At 40.8% G+C, this 11,010-nt stretch overlaps 1 protein-coding gene across 3 annotated transcripts in view; it reads right to left on the reverse strand.

The window, feature by feature from the left end:
- The window catches only part of SGCG (sarcoglycan gamma), a 119,540-nt gene extending 116,081 nt beyond the window's left edge, over positions 1-3,459 (reverse strand). For all 3 annotated transcript variants that reach the window (XM_042839276.1, XM_042839273.1, XM_042839278.1), the window contains exon 1: positions 3,368-3,459. The gene's annotated coding sequence lies outside the window, so the exon portion shown is untranslated. The remainder of the gene's footprint in view (positions 1-3,367) is intronic.
- Between the last annotated feature and the right edge of the window lie 7,551 nt (positions 3,460-11,010).

The raw sequence follows: 11,010 nt of genomic DNA on the forward strand, positions 1-11,010 counted from the left end.
TCCTAGTCCAATCTGCTAGATATTTATTGCTTTCTTAATAGCTTAGTTGACAGGTATATTTGTGAATCTGAATATGATACCAGCCTAGGAGAGCTACAAGTTAGAAATGGGAAAAGAGATTCGAATTCAGAATAATCATACCAAATTGAAGACATGATCTACAAGAAACTGAGATGCAGCTAACCAATGTATGTTTAGCTAAGAATGATCAACTGAGAAAATACAGGAAGGGAAACAATACTCAGCCATTGTTCAGAACTGAATTTTGGTGGTGAGAATTACTGAGAGAGTGAAAAGTGACTGGCAAGCATACTCTTGCATAAAAGACAACACGCTGGATTTCTAAGTACAGCCTTGAGTACGAACTAATACTTTCACCTGACTTGTTGGTATGGCCACAGCTCCATTTTCACAGATGGTGCTCTACTTAAAGACTATGAACTCAAAGAGTTCAGAAGGAAATGTTATCTTCCGGAGGTCTAGAAAAGGTAATCTAAAAGTAAAACTGAGCACATTAGGAGTTCTTCAGCTAAGAGGAGACTGGCTGATTAACAACTGAAGAGAGGGCAAAACACAGAGAACAGGCATGCCAACCAGAATCACAGAATCACAGAATCACTCAGGTTGGAAAAGACCTTAAAGATCGAGTCCAACCATGACCTAACCAAATTACCCTAACTAACAACCCTCCGCTAAATCATGTCCCTGAGCACCACATCCAGTTTTTAAACACATCCAGGGATGGTGACTCAACCACCTCCTTGGGAGCCTGTCCCAGTGCTTAAGAGCTCATTGGGCTATCAGCAGGAATGTTGTCTGGTTGTGGCTGTCAGAAGGAATCCTTTCCCAAGAGCTGACTGTGGTGTTCACTTTCTACAGGTCTATGGTATGTGCTCCTCAAAACCCAGCTGCTGAACTCATAGCTAAGACAAAACTTTCTCTCACTGGTATTTCAGTTCTTAACAGCCTCTTACTCCTACAGAAACACTGTTCTCACTGAACTAATTTCATCACTATTTACCGAATCCAACCGCACCAGACAGGCTTACCAATGAAGTAACAAACTTCCTAAGTTGGTTTAAGAGAAGTCTCCAGGAGAAGACTTCAGAGTATAGCAATAAGAAGTTCGGAAAGAGACCCACCACAAAAAAATTACAAGCGCAAATACAGTCTTCAGGTAAACACAGATTCCTCCATGTCCAGATATACATTTTACCTTGCATCCTCAAGGTATGTATTATTTTCAAAAGGCATTAACTTAGTTATTATGTAAAAAATTCACCATCCAAAAAAAACCCCAAACTCCTGACTTACTGCTTTTTCCCAAACTTCCCACATTCCCACCTTAACAGCATGTTATATTCCTTCCTCAGTTCACCTGCCGATTTTCAATGCTTAAGGCTTCACACACTGTCAAACAACACTTGCCTGGCACACAGAACTGTTTAAGCTCACAACTTCTAACATGACCTCGGCTTCTAAATAGCAACAATTACATGCCATTTGGACACGTTATCAGAAAGGTTATCAGCAAATGAAGCATTTTCTTATGCAAATGATATAAAAAGGCAAAATTGCACACTCCACCTCTGGGCAGCTTAAGCACTCCGCATCAACAGTACATTTTCAGAGTTTAACTGAGACACCAAAATGAAGAAAATTAATAAAATACCTGTTTACAGGATTGAGCACTAAATCCACAGGAATGCAATATAAATACTACAGTCAAAATCTTAAATTAGATCTCATATCACTACATAATTCCTCATCCTAACACTCAGTTACACTCAAGCCGTCATTTTACAAGCAATACATTCACAAAAATGCATTGAAAAGTTACTCGGTGACAGTTCAGAATGATATCCTTTAATGCACCACACGTGCCTGCCGCTATGCAAACCAAGCTTTAACTGTCATGCTGTCAAGAAAAATGATAACTCCCAAGTTGTATTTATCTTTTTAAGGAAGTAAGAGCTACAGAATATCTGACAATAGAAGATTGTTTCACACATTTAAGAAATTCTGCCACTTGCATGAGAACTCAGGGAGAAGTTATGTTTGAAGTTAACAACGAAAAAAAACACCAGAAGGCATCACAAAACGCAGAAAGGTGGAAAGCATTTCATGTTCTACCTATGCTTGTAGTTCTTTCACTTATTCAAACTTCTCTTAGTTTAATACAATATAAAAGTCCATTAATGAAAGAACTGAGCATACATGCAGTAGCCCCAAAGCTGCGCTGGGTCATGGAGCTTTTTAGAGAAAATAGCTGTGCTTATTAAAAACTACCATCAATCTGAAAATCATCATAAACGTACTGCCTTATGCATAACCATTGGGATTACCTGCAGTAACAGATGAACGATGCTCAAGCTGTTCTACTTTTGAACTCCTAAATTTGGTCCAAAACTCATTATATTATAATCTAGTGAAATTAAGCTCATTACATTTGATTACTTCCTTTGGCTTTTGCAACAAACACTGTGGCATTACACTGGCACAGTGTAATGTGGAGATTTGGAAGTAAAACATTCCCTGCTACAGCTGATAGAATCCTTGAGGCAGATTCTCTCTGATTCTCTCCAATTTAACCCATGCAGTACGTGCAGAACACTAGTGATGAGGGGGATCTTCTCACTTCTGAAACGGGAAATCTTTTCACCCTCAGGACATTTTGCAGTGTACATTACTTTGGGCTGGTAAGAAAGCAGGTTTCTGAAAGTATTGATGCTTTCTATTTCTTGCTTTAAAGTGATCCAGCGTCAGTTTTTCAGCTTGTAGCAAAGGCACCCGGATTATGTGGGGCTCTCTGCTCACCTATTCTTTAAATGATTTCAGAAGAAATAAAGAAAAAAAATCTCAGTGCCTCTGATACAAACCATGAGAAAAGGTGAGCAAGGCACCACTGTGGAACACCTGGAATGGGATTCATCCTCACACTGTGTTAGTTAAAATCCACACATTTGTTGGAAGTTTACGCTGAACCCACAAAAGTCCCGTCGGAAAGCCCTCGGCAGAACAGGATTCAAAAGAAACAGCGTATTTGGGGCTATGCCATACAGCCCAACAAACGCACCGAACTCTCCTGCAGCGCGCTACTTTGTTGTCGGCTGTCCTAAGCACAGAGAGGCTGGCAGGGGAAGCCAGCAGAGCCCGGCACGCAGCGCCAATGCTGCCAGCTCAGTCCCCCCGTACCCCTTCCTTTCCCTTCCCCCCGCCCGCAGCGCACAGCAGCACGAACCGCCCGAGCCGCCGTCGCACCGCCCCGCACCCTTCCGGACGGCGCCCGCGGCTCGCCCCGCCGCTCACCCGGGGGGCTGCAGGCAACTTTCCGGCCGGGCCGGGATGGGGCGAGGCGAGCAGTTACCTGATGTCCCCGCTCGGCTTCAGGGCAGGGCAGAGTCCCCGCAGTCCGCCGCATGCCCGAGAGGCCGCCGAACGCCCCGGGACGCAAGTCCTCATCCAGCCTCCTCGTCCCGGCGGGCGCTGAATGGGCGCCGCGCTCGCAGCCTCGGCGGTGCCGCGGGGAGGGAAGGAGGCGCGGAGGCGGGAGGAGAGGAGGCCGAGCGGGGGGCGGGAGCCGGCTGTCCCCGCCCGCCTCCCCACGCCGCCGGGGGACGGGCGGCAGCGGGGAGAGGCGTCGCCAGAGCTGCCGCCCTTCCCGCCGACAGTTCCGAGCTCCGACAGCGCTCGGTCTGCACGTAGCCCAGTCCTGCGCGGTGGCAGCAGGTCGGCGCAGCCCGGCACAATGCCGGCGGGGAGGGCACGGAGCAGCCGGCGCCCCTGGAGGGCGCTCCTGTCCCGCCGGGAACGAAGGTGCGGGGCTGGGAGCGTGAGGTCGTGCGTCTCGGTGGAAGGGCAAGGGCGGGGCAGAGTGAAATTTGAGAATTTGGGAGCTGTTTCCTGGAGGACTCAACTATAGCACCATAGACTGCCCCGAGTTGGAAGGGACCGTCGAGGAACACGGAGTTCAACCCCTGGCTCCACGCAGCACCACCGAAAATCCAGTTGCGAAGTCTGAGCGCTGTCCAAACGCTCTCTTGAGCTCCGTGCCCACAGCCCTGGGCAGGCTGTTCCATGCCCACCGCCCTCTGGTGCAGACTCTTCCCCTCTTCCCCTCACCCCCAGCCGCCCTCCCCCGACGCAGCTCCATGCCGTTCCCTCGGGCCCTGTCGCTGTCACACAGAGCAGAGCTCTGCGCTGCCCCTCCGCTCCCTGTGAGGAGCTACAGCCGCCATCAGGCCTCCCCTCAGCTCCTCTGCTCTGGACTGAACACACCAGGGGTTTCTGTCGCTCCTCATATGTCTGGGCACGACAGGTTGTGAGGGACAGTGAAGGAGCACGGGCAGATCCATCCATAGGAGGCTGGGGGAGTTGGAGATTGGGAAGTTTGTTTGAAGAAAACAGGATTTGAGAACTATGGAGTGAAATTGATAATGAGAAAAAGCTATGGTTTACAAATTAGGAAGACAAAAACCAACCCTGGCTATGTTTCCTTAAATGGAAAATGTCTGAGATATGAGATGGGATATGTGAGATTGGAGTAAAGATTATTATTTTATGCTGAAGGGTGTCCTGGAAGTACTCACTGCAGAAATGAGAGGAGGAAATGCTGAACCTGAGTACAGATACTTAGTTATACTTATTTTTCAAACATTGTTGCTGGAGTTCTGAAGCATGATTCTTCAGCAGCCCTTTCCTGGATAAAAATCATGTGCCACTCTGGACTTCCAGGTGCTGTTGGAGTACTGGCGAAACTAATAGTGCTTAATGGTAGTTGTTTAGTGTGTTCTTTGCAGGAGCTGAACATAATGATCCTTGGAGTTACTTGAGGAAATGCTTCTCAAGTCAGTTATAACTGCTGAATATCCTGAGCATTTAAAAGATTAGCATTTTGAGGTTGATTCTGAGTTTTATCTGTCTTTGATTTTTGATCATGATGAAGCAATCAAAATGAGAAGCAAATTGTGAAATATTTCGTGAAAGATGTGCAGACCGCACCATTTTGTATGTCATGAAACGTGTTTTTTTAATGTTTTTTTTTCTTCCTAGAACCATATTTATCTGAACTTGAAATAATGTTCTGCAAATCATGAGTACACTTCTGAGTTAGATGAAAACTAGTGGAAAAATAAGTCATTCTTTTAAAAATGCAAATCCTGCTTTGATTCATCAAAATGTTGCAATTGATCATATTAAATTGTTGTTGCAGAAAAGATTATACAGAGCAGGAGTGACACGCTGGAAAGTGGAACTACTTTAAGAACATTCAACTTGCTAGAACACTACAAGTCTTCCCTGTATATCTTTACTGTGTATTTTCAGGCAAGTATACCTTCATAAACTCTAGTTTTGCTTAGTTATATTCATATATATTTTGCTACGATAGTAAAAGAATAGTTTTTTGAAACAAGCTAGAGCAAATGAAATATGTGCCTACTTGCTTACTGTAATATACATGGGTTTGTCCAACCACAATGAGATTTTTAGTTATCGGTGCAAGCAAAATATTCACAGTATGCTTGAATCACTGGGACAGTGAATCTGATATGTTGATCATCTAGACTTAAAAGCAGTAATAACCTGTGCATAAGAATCTTTTCTACAGAAAATGAATTACCATATTATTGATGGCAACTATAACATTTTGGAAGAAATCTCATCTATTTTTTAGTGAGTGACTGTGCATTCATGTGTTTTTGAAGGCAGACTGTACCATAGGATAAGCAACGAGTGAGGCATAAATTTAGTCACTTGGTTTTGTTATGAGCTGGCTAACAGGTAGATCAGTTAAGTTTTGTGGCATTTGTGCCATCATGAAAATCGCTGAGCTCACCACCTCCTTCCACACCTGTCCTCTTCACCTCTCACTTGCTACACTGCTTATGTCTTTTATTTCTTTATGTATTTATTTGGCTTCATACTTAGCTGTAACAGAAGCTTCCCAAGAAAGAAGGTTGGGAATATGGGAATAGGTTATGCAGATGGCATGGGTTCACCTGAACGTAGTGAGCTCATAGTAGCTTATTCTTCGAAAGATACAGTTATGGTTATTTCAGGACTTTTCACTGTACTGTCATGTACTAACCTGTTCTGAGTACCTAGCTCAGCAGTAGAGGTAGACTGTGAAAGAGCTGCAGTTTTTCTGGAAATCTTCAAGCTGCGTAAGTTTAAGGTGCAAAAAATTCAAGTTGGTCTACCTCAAGACTAGTGGATTCAACAACTGCTCTGGGACTGTTATCACCTCCTTCATACACGAGGACCTATACAAAATTTAAAGGAGGTGCCTCTTACCAAGCCCCTGACAGCATATTGTCTCTTTCAAGAAAGACACAGATTTATCTGAGTGCTGTGATTAGGTATGAGTAATAGCTCTCCTCTTGAGATCAGAGGATAAGAGAGTAAGGTCTTTCTGTGTGTTCAGAACTGGTGCCCTTCCCTGCAACCCTGCCTAAGTATGAGTTCCACAGGACTGAAGCCCTTGGAGGATTTTTAGAAGTATATTTATTGCCTTTTACCCTGTACTAGTGAATACATTTGTTTGAAAACTACCTTTGTCCCTTGATGCTAGGAAGGTGCAGAGATAAGCAGACTCAATTTAGAGTTAAGATACTAGTTCTTTTCTGAATCTGGTAGAAGATGCTGTGTTAAAACATGTCTCAACAGCTTGGTTGTTTACTTGAACATTTTGAAGTAATCACCATTTGAACTATTGAAGTCCATAAAATTGTGTCTATATGATCGTATTAATCTGCAGGATGTTTAGTTCTGTCTCTCGCTTCTGCTGTTGTACTCAGATCATAAACTCTTACGGAAAACTTTTGCTCTTTTTACAGCACCTTCTACAAAGTGGTTCTAGTCTCTGTGTAGGATTGATAGTAACTATGGAAATATGATGATAATACTGATAACAGTAACAGTGATAGCAGTATCTGCACTACTATGTAAAAATTTATATGGGAAGCTAGGAGAGAAAGAATTCCTATCCTTTGAAGTTCTATGACAAAAATCAGTAGTTTTTGCTTGTACTTGCTACTTGTCACACAAATATTTGTATATGCTAACAATTTACAGGATGAGCATCTGAGTTTATAATGAAAACATCCATTCTTTGTCCAAGCATCTGTTTGGTTTTGCAGGTCAGAAATACCTGACTTGAAATGTCTGTCAACTTTCACTCTTTATTATACTTAATGTCAAATATATAAGTTATTAGTGTCCTCCACAAGAAATTTTAAGCTGTAACATTAAAATAATAGATTCATCCACCTTGATCACCCTTTTTGTCTAAAGAAATCAGTTCTTCTTCTTAGAAAAGCAGCAAGGAGCAGCATTTTCTTATTCGTTTCATATTTTACATTCAAACAGCAACAGTGAAAGCTGCAAAAAACCCTCGTATTAGCTCAGAAGTAGTCTCAGTATTTTAATTCCCCAGTGGATACAGATGCCTAAGACTCAGCCCTGAAACAGACACATAAGCTCCCGAGGCATGTAGAAATTCAGACAGGCTCCTCTTCAGTTTTTCTGTTGCCTATTGCATGTCTTGCTCAGTGTGTGGGATCTGTCATTGTCTCTCCAGGTCGTTCAAGCATCTTGCACAGTCTACAAAGAATTAAGCATATTTCTAGAGTCCTATGGGGAATGTTTTTGGAGATCCCTGTCTACCCTTGCTGACATCACAGGAGCTTAAGCAATAGTTCCAGGAAGCGTTTGTAAGTAATTGAAATTTTCAGTTTATTCTGGTACCTACTACATTGAGGGACACAATACATACATGCTACCTTGGTCCAAGGTTCCTTTCAGTGCAAGCCTACTGGATTTCACTAGAGGAAGCCCAAATGGGAGAGTTTCCCACATGTTTGCTCCTGGAAGACAGTATGCATGAAGACTATTCCAAATTATATGCCCTCTGTTTAAAATCCCTTCAGATTTGGCTTGTATTCATTACTCCCTTTCTTACTCTCTTGTGTCCTCATTTCTTTTGCTTTTTGTTTTTTATTTTATTTTTGGAAATACATTTTCAAAGTCTTCTTGCCTCAATTGAATTTTATTATAACTCATTCAGACTACATGGCTTTTTTGTTCTTTTTATACCTTTTTGATCTGACCATACTATTGGAGCATACAAAGTATTCATTTCTACCAGTTCTCTACCAGTTAATACACTATTGCTTTCTTCTCAGCTGCTAATTTCATCTTTTTTTCTCTATCCATGGCAAAAAGGGTAGACTAATTAGATTTTAAATGCCATAGTGTAGTTCTAAATTAGGGATTATTCATTAAAAATTAACCTTTTATTATGACAATTCTTGATATAATAGGGTACACATTGACTGTAAGCTAATTTATACATTTAAATTCTATCTGCTTAAGAAAAATTAGTCTGTTATGGAATATAGGAGGATAAATGAAGCACAAAAGTATCACTGTAAAGCAACTGTAGTAGAATGACAATTGCTTGAAAAAGTAATTGTTTCATAGTGCTATACGTTATGTAGTGTATAATGCTTAAACTTATTAAATAATGTCCACTTAAAATATATATAAAAATTAATATATATATATATATATTTCCATGGTTGTGCTAAGAAAATATAAGAAAATAGTTCTTTGCTGCAGCTATTCAGGCTGTGCTTGCAAGCAAGCCCTTTATGTTCTTCTAAAAGCTGAATTTACAGCAGTGTTAATGAGTTTTTCAATTTTCTTTTTTAAATTTTTGTCTGTGTGTGTGCTATGTATCTTGACAAATTGCACCGGGCATGCATGTTGCATAACGGTTTTATTTTCAACTTTTTATCATTAGCATAACAAGAATTCAGCTTTCCAGGATACTGTACAGGGAAATGTGATTTTCTCAAGGTCTTTAACAGCCCTTTAATACTTTTGAAATTTCCTTCATGCTATTATTCAGACTTCAGGAAGAATGTCACGTAGTCCTGGAGAGGAGTCATCCTGTTTTGTTAACTCACTAATTCCTGTCTCATCCATTTGAAAGCGTGCCCAGCGAATCATTTTTTTTAATGCACTTAGTAATGGGTAAAATAATGGTAGTAATAAAACCTATTGCTTCAGCTATGTTACTACATTAAAACGTTATTTTACATCATTCTTCTATTGTGCACTAGTTTTTTTTAATTACTCTTGATGTCTTGTGCTATATCTGACATAAAATTTGAAATTCAATTTGTATTGTTATGAGCGTCTTTGTTCACCAATTCTTTACTTTTGAGAATGCAGGCAGCATTGTTGTGACAAACAATATTTTGTTTATAAGGACCACAAGGGAAATCAGTATAAATAAAATAAACAAAATATTGTTTGTCACAACAATTAATACAAATTAATGCATAATAGTACTAGCATGAACATGTCATGAGTTATACCATATTTGTTGTCCACTGTACAGTTCACTTCTGCTGCTGTGGTGAATATGCTTGTTTATATATATTGTTAGACATTTACACAGATATTTAGTTTGTGTAAAGTAATACATGGGGGAGTTCTTTGATAGTATCTAAAGATAAAGTCACTTAGAATAATTTATGAGACACAGTATAGGATCATCAAGTCTTGGATTCTGGACTCCCATGCCACAAGTGGAACAATGATGTGTCTGTTTCTGGCCTGAGAAGAAGAAGAAAAAATAGGACTGCTATGAAATCATTATACAGTTTTAAATCTTTTAGAAAAGTTTAAACCTAATTAAATCTGATTTCATCCTGTGAAGTAGAGGCTACAGTGGTATTTGGAGGAGTGTTTCTCCAAGAGAGGTGAGCATGGCAATACACTCTTAATTTTTAATGTTATGCCTATGGAATTATTTCTACTGTTTTCTTATAGAAATATAGAAAGGATCTGAGCGTATTTAGGTTGCTTTGAAAGTGGTGCCTCCTATTTATTTCCATGGAAACGACAATGGATACAAAGAGCAAAATAACACAGTTTGATAAAGCAAATTCTCAGCTACAAAACACTGTTTTTCAACACAGTCATCACCATTAACTATGTTGCTAACAGGAAACGAAAGTCTGCATGCCACACTTAAAATTAGGCAGAAGTGGAAGTGGACCACTGTCACTTTTGCCACTGCTGAAACGCACCACCCACCACCTCACTGTGCTCACATCCACTGCTTGGTCTCCATAAACATTCAGTAAGTGTCAGTGAATATCAGTGGGTGAATTATTATTATTATTATTATTATTATTATTATTTTGCATGGAGGAATTTAGTTTCACACCTTTGCTTCATCTACATTTCTATGTCAGATGCCATTCTGTCAGACTGTCCCTCTGCTGCCATTCTGTCACACAGCAGCGGCGGAAAATTGCTGGGAAGGTTCAGCTCTACCACCATACTACCAACATTCACCAGTGATTTCATGAACCAACATAATAAATAATAGTATAATAAAAGAGAAGAAGTTTTTGGAGCAGCCCTTGTGTATTCTAGTGACACATCACTTATAACTTGCAAGCAAAAATAACAGCTTGTGAGAGACCTCAGTCTTGTGTTTCTACAGTTCTGAAATACAATTAAGATAGATTCATGTTCCCACTGAAAAAGAATGAATTGCAGCAAATGACAGCCAGAATAAAATAACTGAGTTTGTAACATTAAAGCCTAGTTCCACAAGAATGAATACAAGAATTGAAATGAAATAGTCACGAAGAAAGCCATTATTGTCTCACAGGATTCTTTTTTAACATAACTTTACTCCCTTTTTTTTTTTTTTCTTTAAAAAAAGTAGTATCTCAGCCCTTAATATTAGGCATACATTCTTCCCAGGTTAGGAAAAGATTCTTTACCAGAAGGCAGTAAATATGGAACACGCTGTCCAGGGCAGTGGTCACAGCCCCGAGCTGTCAGAGTTTAGGGAGTGTTTGTACAGTGCTCTCAGATACAGGGTTTGGTTTTGGGTGCTCCTGTGTGGAGTCAGCAGGTGGACTCAGTGATCTTCGTGGACCCCTTCCTCTTGGGATACTCCATGATCCGGTGATTCTATGATTA

Source organism: Centrocercus urophasianus, unplaced genomic scaffold (assembly GCF_019232065.1).
Source record: "Centrocercus urophasianus isolate 14NV4802_14NV808 unplaced genomic scaffold, USGS_Curo_1.0 seq_9, whole genome shotgun sequence".
Classification (NCBI taxonomy): Eukaryota; Metazoa; Chordata; class Aves; order Galliformes; family Phasianidae; genus Centrocercus; species Centrocercus urophasianus.